This window comes from Choloepus didactylus, chromosome 20 (assembly GCF_015220235.1).
Source record: "Choloepus didactylus isolate mChoDid1 chromosome 20, mChoDid1.pri, whole genome shotgun sequence".
NCBI classification, from domain to species: Eukaryota; Metazoa; Chordata; class Mammalia; order Pilosa; family Megalonychidae; genus Choloepus; species Choloepus didactylus.
The window spans coordinates 36152630-36179667 of NC_051326.1; the positions used below are offsets into that span (position 1 = coordinate 36152630).

Below are 27038 nucleotides of genomic sequence, written 5' to 3' on the forward strand. Positions count from 1 at the left end.
CTACCCTGTCCCTTTACCTCTCTGTCCCCACACCTCTTTGTTGTACATGTTAAAAATTGTATCTTTATACACTGTTTCCCAAACCATAGACTTATACTGGCAGTTACAGTTACCCATAAGGTTACCTTTACCACAGGACTTTCTGTTGCTCCCATCTACTGTCTAGTGTCCTTTCCTTTCAGTCTGAAGAACTCCCTTCAGCATTGCCTGCAGAGCAGATCCAGTGATGACAAACTCCCTCAGCTTTTGTTTATCTGGGAATGACTTCATCTCTCATTTTTATAAGATGTATCACCGCATATAAAATTCTTGGTTGAAAATTGTTTTCTTTCAGCACTGTAAATATTTTGTACCACTCCCTTCTTGCTTCCATGGTTTCTAATGAGAAATCAGAACTTAAAGTTATTGAAACTCCCTTTTACATAACACAATGCTCTTCACTTGCAGCTTTCAGAACTCTTCCCTCGTCCATGGCTTTCCACAGTATGACTATGTGTTTCAGTGTGGTTCTGTTTGAGCTCATCCAGTTTGGCATCTACAGCAAATTGATTTCTGACAAAGCTACAGGAATCAAAATAACATAGTACTGGCATAAGGACAGACATAGACCAACAGAATCAAATTGAGAGTTGAGAAATAAACCATTACATCTATGGCCAATAGATATTTGACAAGGGTGGCAAGTCCACTTGAATGGTAAAGAATAGTCTCTTCCACAAGTGGTACTGGGAAAAAAGTTTCTTAGACTTTACACTCAAAGCACAAACAACAAAAGAAAAAAGATAAATGTGGCCTCATCAAAATTTAAAACTTTTGTGCCTCAAAGGACTTTATCATTAAAGTAAAAAAGCAACCTGCACAGCAGGAGAAAATATTTGGAAGGCACATATCTGATTAGGGTTTAATATCCAGAATAGATAAAGAAATCCTACAACTCAACAACAAAAAGACAAACAACCCAATTTAAAAGTGGAAAAAAAGACATGAATAGGCATTTCTCTAAAGAACATATACCAATGACCAAAATGCACATAAAAATATGCTCAGTATCATTAGCCATTAGGGAAATATAAATCAAAAGCACAATGAGATACCATTTCACAGTTGATAGAATGGCTACCAATAAAACAACAACAACAACAAAAACTCAGAAAACTATAAGTGTTGGAGAGGTTATGGGAGAAATCGTAACACTTATTCATTGCTAGTAGGAATGTAAAATGGTGCAGCTGCTATAGAAGATAGTTTGGCAGTTCCTCAGAAAGTCAAGTATAAAATTACCATATGACCCAGCAATCCCATTTCCAGGTATGTAGCAAAAAAAACTGTAAGTAGGGACTCGAACAGATATTTGCACACCAATGTTCATAGTGGCATTTGTCACAACTGCCAAAAGGTGGAAATAACCCAAGTGTCCATCCACCAATGAATGGATAAACAAAGTGTGGTATATACATACAATGGAATAATATTCAGTCCTAAAAAGGAGTGAAGTTTTGATACATGTAACAATATGGATGAACTTTGAAGATAACATCTTGAGTGAAATAAGCCAGACAAAAAAGGACAACCATTGTATGATCTCACTGACACGGAATAATTAGAAAAGGCTCATTCATAGAGTAAGAAATCAGAATATAGGTAACCCAGGGCCAGGGTGGGGGTACAGAAGTTCATGCTTAAATTGTATAGAATTTCCATTTGGTGTGATGGAAAAGTTTTGGTAATGGATGGTGGTGATGGTAGCATAACACTGTAAATGTAATTAACAGCACTGAATTATATATTTGAATATGGTTAAAGAGGGGAATTTTAGGTTGTATATATGTTACTAGAATAAAAATTAAAAAAAAAAAAAAACACCATAGGACTGTACAACACAAACAGTGAACCCTGAAGTAAACCATGGACTCTACTTAATAGTACAATTATAAATATGTTCTTTCATCAATTACAACAAATGTACCACACTAATGCAAGGTGTTAATAATAGGGCAGTATATGGGAATTCTGTATTCTATGTATGGTTTTTCTATAAACCTACAATTTCTCTAATAAAAAGAAGAGAGAGATTAACCCCACGGTTACACAAATACCAAGTGCTAACAGGAGAATCAAACCAAGGCAGCTGGCAGAGCCAGCGCATTTAACTACTACACCATGCTTACATGTTTCTCCCCACTGATTTCACCTCCTGAATTTTCCTCACATCTGTCCTCTTCTCTCCATTTACACTGTCACCAACATGGTCAAAACCCCATCATCTTTCCTCTGGACTCTTACAACCATTTAGCCTTCACACATCTCCCATAATAGAGACATCTTTTTTTACAAAGCCAAACTGATCATATCACAGTCTTGCTTAAAATTTTTCAGTGGCTTCCCACTGCCCTCAAAGTTAAGCATACCCACAGCCCACACAGCCCTGCATTACCTACTTCTAATTCTTCATCTCACCTACCACTCCCTTCTCAGGCTACACATCCCAATAAAACTGGCCTTTAATTCCTCAAAGGCATCATGATATTTTCCTCTTCATGGCCTTCCCAAATTTTCTGCCCACTGCCTAGCAAGTTTCCTCCAGTTCTTCTCTAAGGTAATCCCCACTCATCCTTACATCCTGGCTTAAATATTATTACCTCAGAGAAGCCTTACTGCTTTCCCAGGCTCTCACAGGGTACTGGAAACTCCACTTGTCTAAAACTATCACACTTTGAAATGCTTATCCAACATGCTTGCCTTATTCACCAGTGGATTCCCAGTATCCAGCATAATACAAGAGACCTAGCAGGAGCTCAACAAATGTTTACTGATGGATGGAATCAATGCATGCATGCAAGCAAAATAGTAAACTATTAAGCCATAAAAACAAATATGAAAAAAGTTTATGTACAAAATTATTAAATAGCTATTTAAACATTTCAAAAGTTATAAATTGAGAAACTGAATCCAATTCTCTTTCCACTCTCCAATTTTATATCCAGCCCATCTCCCACTTTATCTTCAACTGTGGCAAGATCAAAATTCTCACCAATTCCCAAACATACAATGCATTTTTGCATAGATATTTGTTGGTTTTATTCCCTCTGTTCAGAATGTTTTTCCAAACTTTTATTGGTTTAACTCTTTCTCATTCTTTAAGGCCAAATTCAAAAGGCATCTCTTCTCTGTAGCTTTCCCTGGCCTCTCACCCAAAGTAAAACTAGTTACTCCCTAACTATGTTTTCATAGCACTTTACTCAAATTATCCTTTACCATGTACATCCTATTCTGACTATTTTTTTAAAATATTCACTTTATTGAGATATATTCACATACCATGCAGTCATACAAAACAAATCGTACATTCGATTGTTCACAGTACCACTACATAGTTGTGCATTCATCACCAAAATCAATCCCTGACATCTTCATTACCACACACACAAAAATAACAATAATAATAATTAAAGTGAAAAAGAGAATTAAAGTAGAAAAGAACACTGGGTGCCTTTGTTTGTTTGTTTCCCCCATTTTTCTACTTATCCATCCATAAACTAGACAAAGGGGACTGTGGTCCTTATGGCTTTCCCAATCCCATTGTCACCCCTCATACAATCATCTTCAAGATTCATGGATTCTGGGTTGTAGTTTGATAGTTTCAGGTATCTACCGCCAGCTACCCCAATTCATTAGAACCTAAAGAGGGTTGTCTATATTGTGCGTAAGAGTGCCCACCGGAGTGAACTCTTGGCTCCTTCTGGAATCTCTCTGCCACAGAAGTTTATTTCATTTCCTTTCATTTCCCCCTTTTGGTCAAGAAGATGTTCTCCATCCCACGATGCCGGGTCTAGATTCCTCCCCGACAGTCGTATTCCACAATGCCAGGGATATTTACTCCCCTGGGTGTCTGATCCCACATAGGGGGGAAGGCAGTGATTTCACCTGCCAAGTTGGCTTAGCTAGAGAGAGAGGGCCACAAATGAGCAACAAAGAGGCATTCGGGAGGAGGCTCTTAGGCACAATCTTAGGCAGCAACAGTCCTCCCAAGGGCAAGTCCTGTGGTAGAGGGCTCAACCCATCAAACCACCAGTCAGACTATTTTCTTACTTGCCTTCTCTCCAGGCTAGGCTGAATTACTGGAGGGCAGAGATTGTCTTAACTGAATTCATGAGTTTCATGGCTCTGTGAAACCCCTCATATTGTATGCAACTTTTTGTACCTCAATTTACTGGAAAGACTATAGCAATTATTGTTCTTCTCAAAGACGTATGTGACCCATCCCCCAAGGACTGTAAAACTACTGCCCTCAAAATTAACACAATATCTGGCACACAGTAAATATCCATTAAATGTCTAACAAATTGTCATCAATATACTACAAAGTGACTGCACAGAGATAAGTAAATATATCTATTTTGAGGAGAGAAATTTTCTGTACAGAAGAATTCTAAATAACATTTGCAGATACCCCACCACCACCTGGAAACTTCTTGAGAGTAGGCTAGACTTAGTAACTTGCTTTGAAAGGATAAGAAAAGAGAAAAACAGTATCTTTACAGTGAAGAAACCTGGCAGACAATACATCAACCAAGTGGTCAAGTTAACAACTCCAGTGATGGGATAAGAAGGGCACTCACCTCTGAGGTGTCCTTTCCAAAAACCAATAACCCCCAGTCTGATCATGAGAAAAACATTACACAAACCCAAATGAGGAACATTCTACAAAATGCCTGGCCAGTACTTCCCAAAACTGTCACAGTCATGTAAAACAAAGGAAGACTGAGAAACTGTCACAGGCCAGAGGAGACCAAGGAAACACAATGATTAAATGCAATGTGGTAGCCTCACATTGGAACAGAAAGAAGACACAAATGGAAAAACCGGTGAAATCCAAATAAAGCCTGGAGTTTAGTTAATGGTAATTTAACAATGTTAGTTTATTAGCTTTGATAAATGTACTATGGTAATAAAAGATTTTATCAGGTGGGGAAATTTGGTAAGGCATATACAAGAACTCTGTGCTATCGTTACAACTTTCCTGCGAATCTAAAATTATTTTTAAAATAAAAAGTTTATTTTTTGAGTCTATTTTATCATAATCTAGTTACAATCCTCTCCAATCCCCAGGCTTCAAACATCAAAGAATTATTAGCAAACAGATTGGTTGTCCAATCTCCATTAAGTTATATTAGGCATGCTAAAAGCATATGTATTACACACAAACAAAAACAAAAATCTGTTCATCATAATTATGAAAATTAGTAGTGAATGGAATGTATTTCCTTATAATGAGGACTCAGACATGTAATTACAGACTTTTCAAATACGAACCACACAACCTCCTACACTTAGCATTATACTACATACTTGGCACAGGGATATAGCGAGTAAGGGGAAAAGACAGGCTAAGAAACAATAATAGGTACTATGACTGAGAAAATACAGGGTGCAATGGAAGCAGAAAGCAGGAACATCTAATTGTCTGAGGGAGATTAAGATGGAAGAATCAGAGGCAGGGCATAGGGAGGTGTGGAATTTCGTTCGTCCTCTAGGACAGCTAGTAAACAGCCAGGAACTGTCTGGAACAACTGTTTGGGGGGCTTCTATGACCAGACACACATTGTACATCAGTCTAGAACTAGTGGAAGGGCCAAGTTCATTGCACAGAACTGTAAGTAAAGTTTCCCAATCCGTGGAAGCTGGTGCCCCTCACCCGCTAGCATGGCAGGCTGTTTTGGAGTCACTTTCCCACGGAAAAAAGAAGCAGTCTCTACTAGGAGCAAGGGAAGGTAGCTCAACCAAGTGCCAAATGCAGATTTAATTAAGAAATTCGGACTGCTGAATTCAAGCACTGAGCACAGATAAGCCCAGATAAAACACACAAGGAACCTGGAGGTCTCTCTGAGCAGACAGTAGGCAGGGCTGAAGAAAAAAACCAAACAAAAAAAAAGAGGCATTTGGAGTTGGCTGAGTGCAGAAAAGACCTGTGCCCCGAGAAAAGGGTTTTTTTTTTTTTTTTTTTTTTTTTTAACTTTTTAGCATAAAGAAAGCAGCAGGCTTTTTCAGTTGCAAGCAATGCCCCAGGCAAGGGCGGACTTAAGGAACATCTGAGAGACAAAAGTAACTAGTCAGATGAAGGCGATAATGCCCTGAAGGACATATTTTCCCCAAGAAGGGGATGAGGGGCACAGGGCCCAGAAAAGTGGCAGCTCTCATTCAGAGAATTCAGACCCCAGGGGCTGTAAAACAGAAACAGTTTAAGTTCTCCCTCTACCTTAGCCTCTGTCTCAACCAGGCCCCTGGCAGCAACAGGGTCTGTGAGAATAAAAGGCACAATACCACTTTACGCTGGTGGGGCACTGAGGGATGACAAGCACTACCTGCTGGGCAGGACAGGAAAAGCACAGAATCAAGTGGCGTCACAGGAAACCCTGGCATCCTGCTAAGTTTCATCCCTAGGGAACCTTGATACTGATTACACCCTCTTCCTGACTACTGGCCTGTCTTGTCTGGGAAAATCTGATTGGGGTTGATTCCATCTGGGGAAACCTTCCTCAAAAAAAAAAAGAAAAGAAAAAATCTTCCACAAAGGCAGGGAGAAATGAGAAAAACAAGAGCTGAAATATTACGATCAGTTAAAGAGAAGCTATACTAGAGGTCCAGGATAAGTTAAACTGAATGTCAAAGAACAGACAGAGAAAAAAGCCAGCTAACAAGAAAGCCCTAGGTAAAACAGAGAAAATGACTTCCAAAATAAACAAATCAAGAAACTCATATGCCTAGAAACCAGCAAAAAATCTTGAGTCATACCAGGAAGCATGAAGATACGGCTCAAAGGAACAAATTAACACTCCAAATGAGATACAGAAGTTGAAATAACTGAAGATGTTCAAACAAATCTACTAAATCAAATCAACAAGTTGAAGGAAAATGTGGCAAAAGAGATGAAGGAAATAAAGACGACCATAGAGAATAATTTGAGAGGTTGAAAAACAAACGGGAGAACTTACAGGAATGAAAAGCACAATAAAAGAGACGTAAAACACAATGGAGTCAGGAAAGAGCAGATTTGAAAAGGCAGAAGAATGAATTAGTGAACTAGAGGACACACCATCTGAAATAGTACAGACAAAAGAACAGATAGGGAAAAGAATGAAAAAATATGAACAGGGTCTCAGGGAACTGAATGACATGAAGCACACAAACAGCCATGTTATGGATGTCCCAGACGGAGAAGAGAATGGAAAAGGGGCAGAAAAAATAATGGAGGAAAGAATCAGTGAAAATTTCCCAAGTCTTATGAAAGACATAAAATTACAGATCTAAGAAGTGCAGCATACCCCAAATAGAATAGATCCAAACAGACCTACTCCAAGACACTTACCAATCAGACTGTGAAATGTCAAAGACAAAGAGAGAATTCTGAAAGCAGCAAGAGAAAAAGCAATCCATCATATACAAGAGAAGCTCGGTAAGACTATATGCAGATTTCACAGCAAAAATCATGCAGGTGAGAAGGCAGTGGTATGACATATTTAAGATACTGAATGAGAAAAACTGTAAAACTGAGAATTCTATATCCAGCAAAACTGTCCTTCAAAAATGAGGGAGAGTTTAAAATATTTTCAGACCAACAGACACTGAGAGACTTTGTGAATAAGAGACTGGATTTATAAGAAATTCTAAAGGGAATGCTACAGGCAGACAGGAAAAGAGAGGAGAGGTTTTGAGAAGATTGTAGAAATGAAGATTATCAGCAAGGGTAAAAACAGAGGAAAAAAATAAGACACAACATATAAAATCCAATAGACAAAATGGTAGAAATAACATTAAATGTTAATGGATTAAATTCCCCAATCAAAAGACAAAGACTGGAGGAATGAATTAAAAAAACAGGACCCATCTATATGCTGTCTACAAGAGATACACTTTAGACACAAAGAAAAAAAATAGGTTGAAAGTGAAGTGGAATGAGGTTGGAAATCAATAAAAGGAGGAAGGCTGGAAAATACACAAATATATGGAGGCTAAACAAAGCACTCTTAAAGAATCAGTGGGTCAAGGAAGAAATTACAAGAGAAATCAATAACTATCTCAAGGAAAATGACAACGAGAACACAACATATAAAACTTACGGGGTGCAGCAAAGGCAGTGCTGAGAGGGAAATTTATCTCTCTAAATGCCTATATTAACAAAGAAAAAAGAGCAAAAATAGAGGACTTAACTGCTCACCTGCAAGAACTAGGGAAAGAACAGCAAGCTAACCTCAAAGCAAACAGAAGGAAAAAAATAAAGATTACAGCAGAAAAAAATGAAATTGAGAACATGAAAACAATAAAGAATCAACAAAACCAGAAGTTGGTTCTTTCAGAAAATCATTCAAATCAATGGATTCTTAGCTAGGCTGACAAAGAAAAAATGAGAGAGGGTGCAAATAAATAAAATCAGAAACGAGAGGGGTGACATAAAAACTGATCCCAAGGAGATAAAAGAGATAATAGAGAGGATACTATGAGCATTGAGAGAATTATGAGCAACTATATGCTAACAAACTAGACAACTCAGATGAAATGGACAACTTCTAGGAAAGTACGAAGAACCAACACTGACTCAAGAAGAAATAGAAGACCTCAACAAACTAAACACAAGTAAAGAGACTGAATCAGTCATCAAAAAATTCCCAAAAAAGAAAAATCCAGGAACAGATGGCTTCATGTGTGAATTCTACCAAGCATTCAAAAATGAATTAGAGTACCAATCCTGCTCAAACACCTCAAAAAAACTGAAGCAGAGGGAAAGCTACCTAACTCATTCTATAAAGCCAACGTCACCCTAACAACCAAAGCCAAAGATACAAGAAAGTAAAATTACAGACCAATCTCTTTAATGAACACAGATGCAAAAATCTTCAACAAAATACTTGCAAATCGAATCCAGCAATACATTAAATGATTTATACACCATGACCAAGTGAGTTTTACTCCAGGTATTCAAGGATGGTTCAACACAAGAAAATGAATTAATGTAATATACCACATCAATAAATCAAAGGGGAAAACCACATGACATGATCATATTGATTGATGCAGAAAAGGCATTTAACAAAATTCAGCATCACTGCTTGATGAAAACATGTAAAAGGATAGGAATAGAAGGAAACTTCCTCAACATGATAAAGGGAATACATGAAAAACCCACAGCTAACATCATACTCAATGGGGAAAGACTGAAAGCTTTCCCTCTAAGATCAGGAACAAGACAAGGATGCCCAGTGTCACCAATGTTATTCAACATTGTGCTGGAAGTTCTAGCTAGAGCAATTAGGCAAGAAAAAGAAATAAAAGGCATCCAAACTGTAAAGGAAGAAGTAAAACTTCCCGTTTGCAGATGACACGATCCTATATGAAGAAAATCCTGAAAAATCTACAACAAAGCTACTACAGCTAATAAATGAGTACAGCAAAGTGGCAGGATACAAGATAAACACACAGAAGTCAGCAGTGTTTCTATACACTAGTAAGGAGCAATTGAAGAGGAAATAATGAAAAAAATTCCATTTACAACAGCAATGAAAATAGTCAAATATTCAGGAATAAATTTAACCAAGGACATAAAAGACTCATACAGAGAAAACTATAAAAAATTGTTAAAAGATCCCAAGGAAGACCATACCACATTCACGGATAGGAAGACTAAAAATAGTTATCAATTCTAACCAAATTGATTTATAGATTCAATGCAATACCAATTAAAATCCCAACAACTTACTTTGTAATAATAGAAAAAACAATAATCAATCTTTTTTGGAAGGGCAGTGTGTCCTGAATAGCTAAAAATATCTTGAGAAAGAAAAATGAAGTGGGATGTCTCACACTATCAGACTTTATAAGCATATAACAAAGCTACAGTTGTGAACAATCAAATGTATGATTTCTTTTGTATGACTGCATGGTATGTGAATATATCTCAAAAAAATGAAGATAAAAACAAAACAAACAAACAAAAAAAAACAGCATGGTGCCGGCATAGAGATAGGCATACTGACCAACGGAATCAAATTGAGTGTTCAGAAATAGACCCTCTCATCTATGGACAAGTGACCTTTGATAAGGTGGTCAAGTCGACTCAACTGGGACAGAGCAGCCTCTTCAACAAATGGTGCTTGGAGAACTGGATATCCATATCCAGAAGAATGAAAGAGACCCTTATCTCACACCTTACACAAAAATTAACTAAAAAATGGATCAAATAATTTAACTTGTATGATCAGTTTGTTTGAACACCATAGGTTCAGGGAGCAGTGAATGGGAAGTGGGATTTGGTGAGTTTGTACAGGCTGGGTGAAATCCTGATACATCCCAGAGTGATATGGGCAGAGAGTATAGGTGTATTTGCGGGGCCCCCCAAGGAACTGGAGAGAAATGCGGAAATGTTGGACTTCCCCACCTGGGCTATTGCTGATTTTCCCGCAAACATAGAGGACTGCCAATTTAGTGGGCCAAGGCCTTGATGTGGGGACTTTCCCTTGTGAGGCTAGTTGCTGCAAGGGAGAGGCTAAGCCCACTTAAAATTGTGCCTAGCAGTCCCCCCTAGAGAGCCTCTTTATTGCTCAGATGTGGCCCCCTCTCTCTCTAAGCCCACTCTGCACGTAAACTCACTAACCCCTCCCGACCACATGGGACATGACACCCAGGGGTGTAAATCCCCCGGCAACACGGGAAATGACTCCTGGAGTTGAGCCTGGACCCAACACTGTGTGATTGAGGGGATCTTCTTGACCAAAAGGGGGAAGAGAGATGAAACAAAATAAGGTTCCAGTGGCTGAGAGATTTCAAACGGAGTTGAAAGGTCACTCTGGAGGGTATTCTTATGGGCTATATAGATAACTTTTTAGTTTTTAGTGTGTTGGAATGGCCAGAGGGAAATACCTGAAGCCACTGAACTGCAACGCAGTGACCGTGATTCCTGAAGACGATGGTTTAACTACGTAGCTTGCACAGCATGAGTGTGAAAACCTTGTGGTTCGCACTCCCTTTATCCAGTATATGGACAGATGAGTCGAAAAAAGGAGGCAAAAATTAGATGAAGAATAGGGTGGCATGGAGGGGATGGAAAGATTTAGGTGTTCTTTTTTGCTTTTATTTTTATTTTGGAGTAAGGAAAATTCAAAAATTGATTCTCGTGATGAACGCACAACTGTATGGTGGTGCTGTGAACAGCTGATTGTACACTGTGGATGACAGTAGGGTGTGTGAATATAAACAACTCAAACTGTATTTAAAAAAAGTAAATGAACAATGGGGGAGGAGGGGAATGAGATGTTTTAGATGTTCTTCTTATTTTAATTTTAATTGTATTTTTTGGAGTAATGAAAATGTTCAAAGTTGATTGTGGTGATCAAAGCACAACTATATGACGATACTGTGAACAAGTGATTGTACACTTTGAATGACTGTACATTATGTGATTATCATCTCAATAAAATTGCATAAAAATGGATCAGAGACCTAATATTAGAGCTAAGATCAGAAAACTTTTAGAAGAAAATGTAGGGAACTATCTTAAAGATCTTGTAATAGGAGGTGGTTTCTTAGACCTTACATCTAAAGTGCAAGCAATAAAAAAAGAAATACATAAATGCGATCTCAAAATTGAATACTTTTGAACATCAAAGGACTTTGTCAGGAAAGTAAAAAGGTAGCCTACACAATCGGAGACAATATTTGGAAAGGACACATCAAATAAAGGTTTAATATCCTACAACTCAACAACAAAAAGACTAGCAACCAAATTAAAAAACAGGCAAAAGACATGGACAGACACTTTTCCAAAGAGGAAATACAAATAGTTAAAAAATATATGAAAAGACGCTCATCTTCACTAGCTTTTGGGGAAATGCAAATCAAAACCACAATGAGATATCATCTCACACCTATTACAATGGCCATTATCAAAAAAACAGAAACCTGCAAGTGTTGGAGAAGATGTGGAGAAAGAGGTACACTTATTTACTGTGGGTGCAACTACTCTGGAAGGCAGTTTGGCGGTTCCTTGGCAAGCTAAGTATGATCCAGCAATCCTATTACTAGGTATATATTCAGAGGAACTGAAGGTTAGGACATGAACATTTGCACACCAATGTTTACAGCGGCATTATTCACGATTGCCAAAAGATGGAAACAGCCTAAATGTCCATCAATGAAGGAGTGGATAAACAAACTTTGATATATACATATAATGCAATATTGCACAGCTATAAGACAGAATAAAGTTATGATGTATGCAACAGCGTGAATGAACTCTGAGGACATAATGTTAAGTCAAATTAACCAGAAACAAAAGGACAAATACTGTATGATCTCACTAATATGAACTAACTATAATGAGCAAACTCTATGAGTTAAAGTCGAGAACACAGGTTATCAGGAGGTAGAAAGATGGCAGAGATTTGACATTTGATGCTGAAGGAGTACAGAATGTTCAACAGGATTTACTGTAAAGATTCATTAATGGATAGCACAATACCATCTGATGGTAGCGCAATATTGTAAGTATAATGAACAAAGCTGAGTGTGAGGATGTTTGAAAGAGCAAGGCTAATTAGTAAGAAAATAAAGACAAACATATATATAAATAATCGGGGGGTAAGGGAGTATGAGTTTTTTTTTTTTTTTCTTAATTTTAAGTAATGAAAATGTTTTAAAACTGAATGTGGTGATGAATGTACAACTATATGATACTGTGAGCCACTGATTATATACTTTGGATGGAAGATACAGTGTGTAAATATATCTCAATAAAATTGAAAAAAAAAAAAAAAAGATGGAAGGATCAGCAAAAAATTAAAAGTGTAATTTAGAATGAGACCAAAGGGATGAGAAGCACTGGCCAGGTAAAGAGGAGAACTGAGTATATACCAGGCAAAGGGAGAAGCATACACAAAGACCTGGAAGTAAGAACATGACAAGTTGTTCAGTATGGCTACAATTTAAAGTGCTAAATAGAGCATGGCAAGAAATGAGGCAACCCAGTTTTTCAGTCTGCTCTTGGGTGTTGCATCTAGAAGCTCAGTCTAGATTTTCTTTAGGTTTCCCAACAATTCTGGAACTACCAAACTCTTTTCATCTGTGATTTGTTGCTATAATACTGACCAACACAGGGCCTCATTATGGAGAAAATTAGTCTCAACACCATAACTTCAACAAAAAAATCTAAGTATGAAACCATGGGCCTCTGCCCTGAATTTGATTTATACAATTGTACTTCCTTCCTTCCAGTATGTGAATAAAGACAAGGAAGTTGGGCTTATAAATGAATACATGGAAAATAGTTGACAGACCTAGCTAACAATGTTTTAAGTTCTAGATCTATGTTCATATGTATCAACTGCACAAATATACATAAAGATGAACTAGCTTAATACAGTTTCTGTAAAAGACCTTAGGGCATTATCAGCTGTAAGCTCAACGAGTAAGTCAGAAATATTATGCAGCAGTAAAAAAAGACCGGGAAAGGAGGGGAAGAGGGAAGGAAGTTCTATTACCAGAAAGATCTATCCCACCACTAATCTCAGCCTTCTTCCTGTAACCCAGGACATATGACAGATGGTATTCAATAAAACATATGGTTAAAAGCATGTGTTATAACGTTAAACTCCATGGTTTTGAAACCCCAACTCTACCATTTATGAGCTATATTTACTAAGGCAAATTATTTAACCTTTTTGGGCCTTAGCTTCCTCCTTTGTGAAATGTGGATATTAACAGCACCTATATCTCATGGATTCATTTTGATGTTTAAATGAGTTAGTACACATTAGCTATTATTACTAGGCCCTACATTTTACCAAAGGTGTACCCAATTCTCTGTATCCTTATTGAACACCCACATTATCCATGTTTTTCTCTCCTCATGAAAGCATCTCAGAGTAAAAAAGATCATCTTGAATCAAATCTGTTCCATATGATTTAAGTCAATCATACTCAAAACTTAAATAAGTTACCACTACTACTCTATTTTGTACTACCTACCAGTAACAACCATACTTCAATGTGTTACAACACCTATGAGAAATACTGACCTACAGTGCGACAGAAATGGACATGTGCCTACCTATTGGCCCCCCTCTGCTGGTTTGAAACTGTTACGTACCCCGGGGAAGACTGTGTTCTTTAATCCAATCTTGTAGGTATAGACTTATTATGAGTGGGATCTTCTGATTGGGTTGCTTCCATGTAGATGTGACCCACCCAACCGTAGGTGAGACCTTTTTGATTAGATTATTTCCCTGGAGGTGTGACCCCAAGCATTCAATGTGGGTCTAAATGAGATCACTGGAGTCCTTTTTTTTTTTTTTAATTTTTTAACTTACTTTATCGAAAAATTAAAAGAAACAACAAAAAAACACATTTCAAACAAAACAAAGGATTAAGAAAAACAACCTAAAATAACTACTTTGCTTCCAACATGTTCCTACCATACCCCCAAAAAACTAATAAACCATATCCAAAAGAATAAGAAAAACAAATAATCTAAAATAACTACATTGCTTCCAACATGTTCCTACCATACTCCAAAAAAATTAACAAACCATAATCAAACAAAGGTGTAAGAAAAACCAAATAACATAAAATTACTACAATAAAGCTAATTTTTTAATGCAATAGCTTTTTTTACTTTATCAAAAAAATTTTTTTAAAAGTTCAAACAAAACAAAACAAAGGAATAAGAAAAACAGACAACCTACTATAATTGTATTGCTTCCAACACATCCCTACCATACCCCAAGAAAATTAACAAACCCTAACAAAACAAAGGAATAAGAAAATCAAATAACCTAAAATAATTACACTGCTTCCAACATGATCTTACCACACCCAAGAAAGTTTGCAAGCCATAATCATTCCTGAGCATTCCTATAACATTAACAGAGCCAAGAGCCCACAGAGACCCAGATGCTTGGAGACCCTGGGAGATGCAGACAGAAGGAGATTTGGAGATACTAAGCTAAGAGAAGAAGCCTAGAGTTTGTCCCAGAGAAGCTGAGAGAGGACCCCCAGATGCTTAGAGAGAAACGCCCTGGGAGAACAAGCAAGGATGCACAAAGAGCTGAGAGAGAAACTAAGAGAGACAGAAGCCCAGAGACATTTTAGAGAAAGCCATTTTGAAACCAGAACCTGTTAGGTTTTTTGACCAGGAAGAGAAGAGATCAAAGCTCAAATGGAGAAAGTTTTATTATAGCCATGTGCATGTGGGTTGAAGCCCAAGAGTGACAATAGCCCCGAACAAAGGTGGGAGTACAGTTCTATAGCTTTTTGGGAGGGGGTTTGGGGAATAACTGTTGGTAGGTAAGATAGAGAAGTAAGGAGTTGAGTCAGGGGATTAGTTTGCTCAGGGTAGGGTAAGGAGTTGACATCAGGGTAAGATAAGGAGTCGACGTTAGGGTAAGGTAAGGAGTTGACATCAGGCAGGTTATTACGTTATGGAAAATTTTTGTTTTTGTCCTTGCTCAGACTGTTATGTCAGCTAAGAGTGGGTTTTATGTAAACAGTCATGTCTGTTGTGGGACAGCTTCTATGGGTGTACTGTGTATGTTTTGGGGGTGGGAGTTTTGCCTAACAGAACCCAGGAGCAAAAGACTGGCAGACACCAGCCACGTGCCTTTCCAGCTGACAGAGGTGTTCCAGAAACCACTGGCCTTTCTCCAGTGAAAGTATCCTCTTGATGCCTTAGTTTGGACACTTTTATAGCCTTAGGACTGTAAATTTGTAACCAAAAAACCCCCATTATAAAAGCCAATCCACTTTTGGTATTTTGAATAACAGCAGCTTTAGCAAACCAGAACACACCCTTATCACACTTCTTGCCAACAAGATCTTGATTTTGTTTGGTTATCAATTGGCCATGCGCTTTAAGGGGGGCTGAGCCCATTTCTGTTTCATGGACCACAGAACCAGCCATCACCCAGAAACCTGTAAGAAATGCAAAATTCTCAGTCCCCATTCCAACACTACTAAATCAGAAAATCTGGGGGCGAGGCCCAACAATCTGTATTAATGAGCTCTTTTGGGTCATTCTGGTACAGGAAAGTTTGAGAATCACTGATATAAGCTAACAGTGATAAGTCCATTTCCCTTGTTAGTGACTGGTTTAGGAGTAAGCAGTGACAACTGATCAATGGGGGAATTGGGGAGCAACTTCTGGAAATTTTGCTTATTCCTAAAAATGAATACAAAGAAGGTGTGCCAGTTTGGATGTACTATGTCCCCCAAAACACCATTATCTTTGATGCAATCTTGTGGGGGCAGGTTTATTAGTGTTGATTAGGTTGAAACCTATTGGTTCAGTGTTTCCATGGAGATGTGGTTCAATCAACTGTGGGCAAGAACCTTCATTGGGTTATTTCCTTGGAGATGTTACCCCACCCATTCAGGGTGGGTCTTTATTGGATCACTGGAGTACTTTAAAAAGAGCCACACAGGCCCAGATGCAGAGCAACTGAGAGTGACATCTTGAAAAGGAGCTGCAGCTTACAGAGACATTTTGAAGACTGTGGTTGAAAGCTGATGCAGACATTTTGGAGAATGCTATTTTGAAACACAACTTGGAAGCAAGCAAACGCCAGCCATGTGCCTTCTGAAATAACGGAGGTTTTCAGACGCCATCGGCCATCCTTCAGTGAAGGTACCCTATTGATGCCTTACCTTGGACACTTTATGGCCTTAAGACTGTAACTTTGTAACCAAATAAACCCCCTTCATAAAAGCCAATCCATTTTCTGGTATTTTGCAAATGGCAGCATTAGCAAACTGGAACAGAAGGTATCTTTCTCTCTTATAGTCTTTAGATTTGCTGTTTGATGATTTGATACTTAGAGATGATGCAACTATCCTGGCACCATGTGAGGGCCAGCCCAAAGGCACACATACCAAACTGGGTCTTGATGTAATCAAACCAATGAAATAAGCAACCATGGATCCACCCTACCTATAGATTTTCTGATATTTGAGATAGCAACATATTTCATCAAACAAAAGATTTATCAATGATAATATGTATCATTATTTTAAGACTTGTGAAGGGAGGGGAATGCTATCAACTAACATGTAGTAAATGACATGCCATTTACTTAAATGGACAACATGCCTCAGTTTCAATGATGTTTAAAATGAAGAAAATGTGCACCTTAAACCTAAAAAAGGAAATTCCTTATTGTTTAAGTCAGATGAGAAGGGATTTTCTGTTGCATGCTGCTAAAAACATAATTGATTTTTTAAGGAGACACTAAGGTCAATTCTGGGTATTCACTAAAACTCAATACATAAGAGATGGGCAAGCATAGTGGTGAGGAATCTTGAAATATAAATAAGAAAAAACTGAATTATTTTGACTGAGAAAATAAAGTTTAGCAGGTGGCATAATAACTGTCCTTAAATAGTCGAAGGGTTAGAATACTGAAAAAAGCTTAGACTTTTTATAATTCCAGATAAAGCTAGGGAAGGCAGATTTCAACCTAAGGAACACACTCTATCAATGTGTGTGAATCTATCAAGATTCTAAGATATTATGACCAGATTAGATTATAACAAAGGTAAGAAGAATCATTAAACATTCAATCAAATCAAGAACTTCCAACAGGACTTGATCTAGGCATAGTACCCAAGAAAAATTAGATTAAGAAATCAAGGATATGGGGTAGAATTCAACAGCTACAAAGACTTCCAAATATTTACCTAACCTACATGCAGTCTGAATTCATCCGGCTGGGATTTAAAGTTATCTTTCCACCACCACTACCCACCTTGACGTATCTTCCTCTCCTTAAGGAATATACACAGTGTCCACATGCCAGAGCTACCCATTCCCTACACCTTCACACTCTATTCCCCACCCCCAGCCTGATTCTTGCCTCATACCGATGTTTATGATGTCCCTAAAATCTGGAATGTCACTCACCTTTTTGAGCACCCAAAATTGCAGATCCTGCAAAGCACAACCGAACTACCTTCTTTTCCCTGTAACTGCCAACAACCACCATAATGCACATATCATCTTTTTAAGTGGGATTTCATTTACTCAGGAAAGCAAGATTACCACCTGATTGTTCTTTCTTGCAAATGCTCTTATCTTTCCAATTATAACGGAAACACTTTCAGTGGCCCTTTACAGTTCTTTATAATGTTGGGAGCATTTTAAGCCCTTAATTAATCTTAATGATGTGTCAATCACTTTAGAAGCTACCACAGTTCCTTGTAAACAAGGTACTTTAAAATTTAATATATTTATATATTTGTAAAATATTTACTAGGCTACGTCATCAATTTGCCTGCAACTCAAAATTCTGGTTGGCTTACTAACAAAGAAGGGAACTGAAGAATAAAGGGTTAGCCTATCTTTGTAAAAAGGAACTGTACTTAATTATCCAGGCTACAGCAAATACATGGAGTTAAGAAAAATAAAAAGAAAACAAGATGAAAGTCCACTGAAGAACTGATCTCATCCTACTTCACAGAATATCATATCTGAAAAGAAATTCAACTCCAACATATTTTATATATAAATAGTGACCAAGAGAAATTAAAAGTGATATGTTCAAAATGAAAAAACTCTCTTTTTATTCTCAGAGACAAGGACTCACCTAATTGTAAAGGGAAGCTAAAATAGAAAACCTCTGGAATCTTTAAAAGAAATGAGCAGAGAAACTATAATCTGAGAGTTAAGGGTATAGAAAGTGGAGGCGAGGGAAGGAAGAAGCAGGTATTGCTGTGTTAAATTAAATGAAAATATATACACCTACCATATAGTAAGGCCAAGAAGTCTCCTTTCCTTTCTCTTAATCCAAAAAAGCTACACCAGGAAACCCCTAATTCACTGAAGCTTTATGAACTTAATTCTCCTAAGGGTGATTCAAGATTCACCAAGGTCACAACTTAGAATGGTCCTGATCAATTGTGAAGAAAAAAAAAATCAATTTTTTTTTATTAAAAGCTGATAGTAGGTAGGTTTATTTCCAAATTCATTTAAAGAGAGTTAAACTGGAATTTGATAATGGTTTTATACTGACAATGTGAAGGTGAAAAATTATAGAATACATTTTTCCCCATAAATTATCCAAGAGGAACTTCACATTATTTGGCTTAAATAAAGCAGTCTGACTTTTGACTTTTTGAATCTAAAAGTTTCAAGATGGTCTGTCTGGCTGATATTTGGGAGCCAGAAAAAGAACTCTGTAATGAAGCACAATGTTTTCATTAGCCCTTTAAATCATTATCCACTAACAGAGTGATAACACAACCAATGACAAAATCTCAGAAAAACTACACAGTATACACATTTTAAGACCTCACAGATATTTTTATATATTCCCCACTTACCTCATTCTCAGACCATCTAATCTTTCTGGACCATGGGCCTCCAAAATTATCACTTTGGGAAAACAGAAAAAATCTTTTCTTTAACGAGAAACAGGTTATTTTATCCAATTTGTTTCCTCTGTACGTGAAAACAGGGAAAACAGAATATATCACACCCAAAACAGGTAATCATAACCTAAAATTATTTTCTAATAAAATCAGGGTCATTTAAAATATCATAAATCAACAGATTTAATAATAAAAATTATTAGAAAACACTAATCTACACTCTGTGAGGGTCAGTCCTAATAATGACCATTCTTTCAAATGTGAGGTCTTAAAAATAAGTTTTGCATACAGTATAATCATTTCACAGCTTGTATTACCCAGGATGATGAATTACCAAGTATATTCCCATAGGCACTCAATTCAAAAATTACTGGAAAACTGGCTGGCACATAAAAAACATTGTTTCTTTTGTCATCACTATCATTTTTCAGGTTCTGACCTAAAATAAAAGGCTCATGAAACCACCCAAATTTGCTTATACATGTCTTTCCTTAGTCACAAATTACCTATTTCCCTGCATCTGCTGGAGGTGAGATATCCATGGTAAAATTAAGTGCCAAAATAAAATTTAAAGGCAAAAATTTAAAAACTAATAGTGAGTTACAAAACACATACTGAATTTGTTAGAAGCACTTATTCAGGTGGTTAGAATACATACCCATTTTGCTTTTAGCATGGTCTGTTATTTCTTCAGTTCAAATAGCAACAACACTGATACAGCATTTACTTTGTGCTAGGCACTATTCTAAGCATGTTAGATACATAAACTAATTTAATCTACCCATGAGGTAGATTTAGTTTTTTTTCCCCCAGGAATGCTTTTATTCTTATTAAAATAACCAGAAACCAGATGCCCCACTCAAAGAAAATAACAAAATAAAGTAAAATAAACATTAAGAAAAATCATATTAAAGCAAGATCCATGAATAATGGAAAAAGTTTCTCTAACAACATACATTCTTGATTTTAAGATGTTTACAGAAAAGATATGCATACCTAAGTTTTTGGAAATGTCTTGTCTACAGTGCTCTGTTAACCATTCTGTACATCTGAACAAAGAATAATTTTTAAAATGTTAAAGCACAATATAAATTTATTTGTTCACAAGGCAGCAAATTTAACATTCTAAAATGTTGATACTAACCATGGAAAAATAACATTTCTACTTTCAAAACTAACAACTGTACTTCTTTAGACTACTTGACAACACAAAATACTCTAGTTGTGTTTTAATCTTTGAAACTCAAAAGGCATCCTTGGATATTTAAGATAAAAGGTGCCCCATAGTTTAGTCAGCTTTGGATATCAAAGTGCTCTTGTTATCTTCAGACTGAGGGCATGGTTGCTGAGCGACAAAGAAAAGTGATAAAGGAACAAGAAATAAAGTACTTCAAATAGTCAAATATCAAATTCAAATATAAATCCATTTGCCTTCTGTATGGTAATGTGTGTGTGTGTGTGTGTGTATATGCATGTGCGTAAGTGAATAAAACACACACATACACACATTTATAAAATTTGTTCTCACTAGCAATTAGTTACTAGTAAGCTAGTTATTAACTGAAAGCAATGTTTTTTATCCCTTCCATATATTACCTCTCTCTCCTGTGAATATAGCTTCCCTCTGGAGCTAATGGGTGCTCAGGATTGCAACAGAGACTTGTGATAGAGAATTCAAATGTGGCTACAAACATTTAAAGTGGGACTCTTTCTAAATAGTAAGTTCTCTGTCATAGTGAGGGCTGAAATTATATCCTTGATTATTCCCAGACTGTAGGCTGCTACTCCCACCATCCTACAATATGCATGTGGGGCCAAGAGGAAGACTCAAATACAATACTATTATCACTAGTACTACTATTATAGATTTAGTATTGTTACCCAATTTTACTGAGGCAGAGAGAGTTCAGTAACTTGTCCAAGATAACAGAGCTAAATGAAGGGTTTAAATGTCACTTCATTTTAAATCTTCTTGCTGTTCCTGCCACAACCCTCAATGAAAAAGGGATGCACAACAAAAACATGAACTGACATCAAAAAGAAAACCATTCCTTGACCCAGCTATCTTCATAAATTACAAAAACACTTGCTTCTGAACGGTAATGTTAAAATAAAATTTTTTGGAGTCGTCATTGTCATACTTGGTTACTACCAGCATAATCTCCCCTGTCTATAGTGGGGAAAGAGTAGGGTCAGCACTGGTTCCTGCTTGAATCCCTACTGAGTCTGACTATTCATGGCAGAAAGTCAATCATCCCACAGAATTCTACTTCAATTCAGGTAGAGTAGTGAGGTTTAAAGTAACTCAAGCAGAGCCAACAGTTCTCTGATCCTTTAAAATATCAAACTCCCCAATTGTGTGTCATAGCAGCAATGCTACGAATAAGGTCAATTACTGAAGGTACTCGCTATACTTTTACCTTTTCTCCAATGCCTGGTGTTCAGGCTCTTTTCCCAGTCATTATTCAGGCTGTCTTTAGCCATTTCCCCTTATTTTTACTGCCCCTTCATTTATGGTACTCTAAATCGTCTCCCTTATGGATTCCCATTGAATGGGAAATGAAAGGTCTGAAAGAAAACAAAGGAAAAAAAATAAATAAAATAAAATGAAAATCCAAGAGTTCTTGTTGTAAGTCACTGTTTTAGCAGGTATATGGCTTTTTTAACTTTTAAAAGAACCAAGCATAAAAGTATAAAGGAATATGGCCTAAATATAATAAGTAAATTCCCACACACAAAATACATGCCAGCTTAATAAGGATCTTTACTTTGTAGAGTCTCCCTTTTCTTTTCTATCCACTAACCTCTAAACACACTGCTCTTCTCTAACCACGTAATCAACTATTGCTCAATACCTATTTGTGAGATATGAAATATTAGAAAGAACACTAGCCTTGGACACCCGAAACCTGGTTCCTATACCAATACCACTATTTATTTAAGTAACAATGACACTGAAGCTTTGTTAATAATCTGTAAAACAAAGGTTATCACCACCTGCTTAACTTCCCACCTCACCTCACTAATGGGAAGTTCAAATAAGATGTGTTTAAGTACAGCAAAGAGCTACACTTTCCAAAAGTTACCATATATTGGATATGCCTTGAATCCAAGAAAATTTCTTGAAGCAACATGCCAATACTAAGTAACCCAACCTTTCCCTTGGTTATAACTATTTTAAGCAGAGAAACATAAGTCCACTAACTTCCATGCTTCCGTGGAGAATTTTAACAAAATTATGTTTATAGTCTACACCTGGACAAACAAGGGAGGGGAGCAATGAGAGACAGCTGGGAAGACAGCGTGCAGTCTTGGGTAACAGCATCCTCAGACTCAATTAGTACAAGCCATAATTTATTATCAACATTTTTTCCAGTTTAGTCTTCAAGATAAATGCAATGTATAAACTCTTGGGTCACATTTCTGAAAAATTAAAAGTGATACCCAACATAGTATCAAAATGATTCATCACGAGCAAAAGCAGCCAAAAAACATCAGAAAGACACTATACATTCTTGCATTGCAAGGCCTCAAACCCTTATCCAAATGGTCATTTCCAGCTCATGGATAACTGCTAGAATTTATTTTCTCCTATATATACTCTATCTTATATGATCTCATATTACACAAAAAGAGTGTAAGTTTTTTAAAAAGCCGCATTGCAGTGGTCACTGTTTAAACGTTCTGCCAAATGATTCCAACTTTCCACATTTGTGAACTGATTATAAATGCATACTGTCCACCAAATAGATAAAAGACCACTACAGCTGTACTTAAGTTCTAACAGTAAATGCATAACTAAAAAGCTGTATATAAATCAAATCATATTTACCATTGCCTTGGATGGTTTCAGAAATTTCTTTTCACAGAGAGAAAAAGAAACAAAAAACCTTAGCCTTTAGATGCTTCATAAAATTCACACACACCAAACCTTTTTTCTTAATCTAATACTTAATAGAAAAAAGAAACCTTAAGTACTAACACTATTGTTCAAAGACTACACTAGAAATACAGTAAAAGAAAACATAGTGATTACCAGAGAGCTATAGAAACAGGGTCTGTGTTTTAGTTTTGGAGCTACTGAAATGAATACCATATAATGTATTGGCTTAACGACAGAAATGTACTGGCTCATGGTTTTAGAAGCTAGAAGGCTTGCTTCCGCCCAGGCTCGGTTTCTCTTCTGTTTAGCTGGCAATCTTTGCGGTTCCTTGGCTCTTCCATCAAATGCTACATGGCAATGTCTTCTTTCTCCTCTGGGTTCCGTTATCTTCCCTCATCTGTTCCCTGGCTTCTCGCTCCCTCTAAGTTTCATGCTGCTCATAAAGGACTCCAGCAATCTGGATTAAAGCCCAACCTGATTTGACTGGACCATACCTAACTGAAGAACATCTTGAGGAGATCTTATTTACAAAGGATCCACACCCACCAGACTGCAGGCCAAGACCGTCCAAAGAGGGGTACACAATTCAATCCACCAGTCTGCCAAGCAATGGGGCATCTCTTATCTGCAAAATCTGTAAAGGCAGCAGAATGAAATTTTTTGTGTTTTTTGAGATGAACTGTTGCAAGAGAAAGAGTCTTTGTTGCACAGATGTATGTGACAAAGTTTCTCTTATAAATGAAAATTTCATTTCTTGAAATTAAAATTAAGTCTGCAACTTCTAGTTGGAGGTGATGTTAGATCTGAGTCAGTTACTAGTACCTCAGGGCAGCTTTTCAGGTAACTTAAACAAGCTGCTGGTTACTAGACAATGTCTTGTACTGAACAAAGGATAAATTACAGGGCTAAATTGCTGCCCTGTATAGTTCCTCAAATATTAAAAATAGAATTATCATAGGACTCAGCAAGTCCACTCCTAGGTACATACCAAAGAGAAATGAAAACATGTGTCTACTCAAAAACTTGTACATGAATGTTAGCAGCATTATTCAAAAACAGCTAAATAGGGGAAACACCCCAAGTATCTACCAACTGATAAACTGATAAACAAAATATAGCATATACATACAATGGAATATTATTTGGTAATAGAAAAGAATGAAGTATTGACACATGCTACAACATGGAAGAACCCTAAAACATTATGAGAAAGCCAAAGAAACAAGTCACAAAAGATCACATATTCATGATTCTATTTATATGAAATGTCCAGAATAGGCAGATCTGTAAAAAGAGATAGAGGGGCTGGGGAAAGGAGAGAACAGGGTTGTTACTTCAATGGGGTGATGGAAATGTTCTAAATTTAGATTGTGGTGATGGTTGCATAATTCTATGAATATACTAAAAACACTGATACATATACTTTAAGTCAGTCAAATTTTTTGGTATGTGAATTATATCTCAGTAAAGTTATTAAAATATTGCTGCCCCTTGACACTGTGACCCACATCTCAAGTGCTGAAGCAAAATCTTTTGGTGGGAGAAAAACATCAGCATCTATGCTAATAGTACATCCTCAAAACTCCTGTTTGTTTTCTTAAGTCTCCGCAATGTTTGCGAATAGTCTTAGATGTGAATAATTCACATAGGAACATTAAGTTAACCTTTGCTACCCTAACAAAAAATGATATTCTAGTCCATTATCCTTCACAACAGCTACTCCAATTTAAGGATTTAGATTAGTAACCCTGAATTTTGAATCCTACTGGTTAAGAAATTATGGGGAGGTGTTTATGGTGGCAGCATTCACAATTTGCAATGGATGTAGGTGGCCTAAGGGTACATCTATGGGTGAGCAAAAGGGCAAATTGTGGTGTACACATACAAAAGAGTATTGAGCATTTGCAAGAAGGAATGAAATTGTGAGGCATGCAACTAGGTGAATGAACCTTGAGGACATTATGTTGAGTGAAATAAGCCAGAAATGAAAGGACAAATATTGTAAGGCCTCACTAATATAAACTACAATGAGCAAATGCTGAGAAATGAATTAGAGAGCACAGGTTATCAGGGGATAGAATGTGGGCAGAGACTGGGCAATCGATGATACAAAAGTACAGAATGTTCAAAAAGGCTTACTGTAAAGGTTCCTAAATTCTTACTGCAGCCACAACTATTCCTGAGTTTTGACTGTTATTTAAGAGATGCTTATTTGTACAAAATTTATATTCTCTGTAGCACACTATCTAATTTAACTAGTATGGTCAGTTTATTTAAACAACATAATTACATGGAACCTAGAATAGGGAATGAGATCTTGTTATTCTGTACAGGTTAACTTAATACCCTGATACATCCCAGATTATTTTGGGCAGAAAATAAAAAAGTATTTGCAAAGTCCCCTTGAGGGGCCAGGGGGAAATGTGGAAATATTAAACTTCCCCACCTGGGGAATTCCTGCTATTCTTGCAAGCATTAGGCACTCCCAATAATAAGTCAAGTCTTCAATCTTGGGGCTTGCCCTTATGAAACTTATCCCTGCAAAAGAGAAGCTAAGCCTACTTACAATTATGCGTAAGAGGCACCCCCAGAAAACCTCTTTTGATGTTCAGATGTGGCCTGCCTCTCTCAGTCAACTCTGCAAATAAACTCACTAGCCTTCCCCCTAACCTGGAACACAACTCCCAGGGATGTAAGTCTCCCTGACAACAAGGGACATGATTCCCAGGGATGAACCTGACCCTGGTATCATGGGATTGAGAATGCCTTCTTAACCAAAAAGAGGAAAAGAAATAAAACAAAGTTTCAGTGGCAAGGAGATTTCAAATAGAGTCAAGAAGTCATTCTAGAAGGTAATCTTATGCAGTATATAGATATTCCTTTTTAGTTTCTAGTGTATTAGAATAGCTAGAAGAAAATACCTGAATCTGTTGAACTGTAATCCAGTAGACCTGATTCTTGATGACGACTATATAAATATACAGCTTTTATCATGTGACCAAGTGATTGTGAAAACCTTGTGACCGACACTCCCTTTATCCAGTGTATGGGCAGATGAGTAAGAAAATAAAGACAAAAATATATATAAATAATAGGGGTGGACAGGGGGTATGCAATGTTTTGGGTGTTCATTTTTATTTTTTCCTTTATTTTGGCGTAATGAAAATGTTCTAAATTGACTGTGGCAATAAATGACAACTATATTATGACACTGTGAGCCAATGATTATATACTTCGGATGGACTATATAGTGTGCGAATATATTTCAGTAAAAAAAAAATAGCATAAAAAAAGGAATTATGGGGGAAAACTCAGAAGATATTTTGTCCTCTTTACATATATTATTTTTGAGTTTCTAAAATGTACATTATGATAAATGTCACAAGCCTGATCATGTAGGGAACAGAACATCTTAAGAATGGATTTTCTAGAGTCTGGCCAACCACAGAATCCAACTGTAAATGAAGCACCTCAGAACAAATATTGCCATTAAGAATTTTGCTGGTGCTGTAATTAAGCACATACACACAAAGCTAATTCATAAGAAAAAAAAAAATCTATCCAGGACATACTGTTTCACTAATTACTAGAGATTAAGAGTTAAATGCCAGTAAGTCATGAAGGCACATGCTGTAGGTCAGTTTAGCCATCTTCAGGGTTTTCGTCCCTCCATATTTTTCAGATTAGTCCTGTCATAAAGAAATTAACTCACAGGTTTAAAAAAGACCAACAGTTTCTCAACAACAACTTC

At 36.9% G+C, this 27038-nt stretch overlaps 1 protein-coding gene and 1 long non-coding RNA gene across 2 annotated transcripts in view; both read right to left on the reverse strand.

The window, feature by feature from the left end:
• Positions 1 to 27038, reverse strand: part of XKR6 (XK related 6) — a 330466-nt gene that overhangs the window by 279450 nt on the left and 23978 nt on the right. The window lies entirely within an intron of this gene.
• On the reverse strand, positions 19360 to 24436 carry LOC119516342. Its single transcript, XR_005213279.1, has 4 exons — positions 23782 to 24436; positions 21825 to 21972; positions 20401 to 20453; positions 19360 to 19474 (listed from the first exon to the last, which is right to left on the reverse strand). It is a non-coding gene; the product is annotated as an uncharacterized LOC119516342 (long non-coding RNA).